The sequence below is a fragment of the Carcharodon carcharias genome, chromosome 13, assembly GCF_017639515.1.
Source record: "Carcharodon carcharias isolate sCarCar2 chromosome 13, sCarCar2.pri, whole genome shotgun sequence".
NCBI classification, from domain to species: domain Eukaryota; kingdom Metazoa; phylum Chordata; class Chondrichthyes; order Lamniformes; family Lamnidae; genus Carcharodon; species Carcharodon carcharias.
In genome coordinates this window covers 15,078,450-15,080,396 of record NC_054479.1, presented here as the reverse complement: position 1 = coordinate 15,080,396, position 1,947 = coordinate 15,078,450, and positions in this window count along the sequence as shown.

Sequence of the window (1,947 nt, the reverse complement as noted above, 5' to 3'; positions counted from 1 at the left end):
ATCGTCAAAGCCATGGGAATCAACAATATTGTTTGCTTTCATACCTCTCTGTCACACTTTAACTATGGCACTTATAATGTTTGTGTCCTAATTCAAAGAGCAGCAGATCCATACATTACCAGTATCCTCTTAATTGACCTCTTTATGAACTAACCAAGTGTTTACTTAACAGCATTTGAATTTTATAGTCTTAAGGGAACACATAATTCCATTTTAACACAAGAGTAGTACATTGTGCTTTGCATTATATAGTGTTCCTCTTCTTATAGAACAGCATATTCTCTGACTTACCAAAAACGGGACCGCTCTAGATTTGCTAATCTTTCCAAAGCTTTATGCATAACGTGTGTTCCATTTTAAATGTCTTGGTAACTCAGAAGAAACATTTGACCTGCTTTTGTGAATGGCTCAAATTTCTCAGGAACCAATGAAAAAATCTTTACACTGAATGGCTCCAATTTGGAATCAGTCAAAGAATGCTCCACCATTAACCAATGACTTCAATGGTTTTCACTGATTCTCCTACAAGCCCCAACAATGCTACAACTCAATCTGAGCAATAACATGGGAGATTCAGGAGTAGTAGATTCATAATATTAAAGTTTTTTCATTTATTTATTCCCAGGATGTGGGCATCGCTGGTTAGGCCAGCATTATTGCCCATCCCTAATTGCCCTTGAGGAGGTGGTGGTGAGCTGCCTTCTTGAACCGCTGCAGTCCATGTGGTGTAGGTGTACCCACAGTGCTGTTAGGAAGGTATTTCCAGGATTTTGACCCAGCGACAGTGAAGGAACGGCAATATATTTCAACGTCAGGATGGTGTGAGGCAAGGAACTATATCGCTGTTCCTTCATTGTAACTAAAAAATGGTAACTAAAAAAGAGTCAACTTCAAGTCAGGTAACAAAGGCTGTTTTGAACTGATCCTTCAAGAATGTAAAGTGATAGAATGTCAATCTGCCTTCTTGGCATAAAACTGGCACCGTAGATCGGCTGCCCAGTATAAAAGGAAATGCATGCCATTGATATCAATAAGATGGGTGGCTGATGGATCAGCTGATTTTTTCATTCATTTTGTATGCTTACATAATCTGCAACTAGTTGGCGAGTGCAAAATCTACCGTCTAAATCTAGCATCTTTTCATTACAATGTTTAGTTTGTTTAATGAGCCTAAAGTCCTAGCCTCAGACCATCCTTCCCAGTAACTTGTTCCAGCCCCTGAACTGTGCTAAATATTTTGTTTACAGAAAGGGGGGCTTGGGGAGGGATTGGGCCAGGGGATCAGGGAAATGGGTTAGACTTCACCCCACTTTCCTTTAGATCTGAATGAGCAGCTCAGTGGAAATGTGATTAATTAATAAGATTTCTGTGCTGAGGGAGACAAGGAAATTCCCTTAAGTTTCATTTGTATATAAACCTTTCAGCCCCAAAAGAGGACAACCTTTCTTTGGTACACCTGGTCCAGCTTTGCATGAGGGTAACTCTTCTTGACTGTGCTGTTTTATTACATAGAATGATACAGCACAGAAGGAGGCCATTGGGCCCATTGTGCCTATGCCAGCTCTTTGAAAGAGCTATTCAATCAGCCCCATTCTCCTGTCCTATCCCTGTCGCCTTTAGATTTTTTTTCCCTTTTCAAGTATTTATCCAATCCTCTTTTGAAAGTTACTATTTGATCTGTTTCCACCATTCTTTCAGGCAGTGTATTCTAGATCACAACGTCTCACTGCATAAATAAATGTTTTCTCATCTTCTCTCCACCTCCCTGGCTGTTTTTTGACCAATTATCTGAAACCTCTGAACTCTGGCTATGGACAGTCCTTACAATTAATTAATCTTTTCATTTGCTGCTGCCTTTCACAATTTGGAGATTGAAGTGATCTCTGCTCCCAAAGGACAAGCCTTTAAAAGACTCCCCTTTAAACAGCAGCAGCTTTATAGTTATAT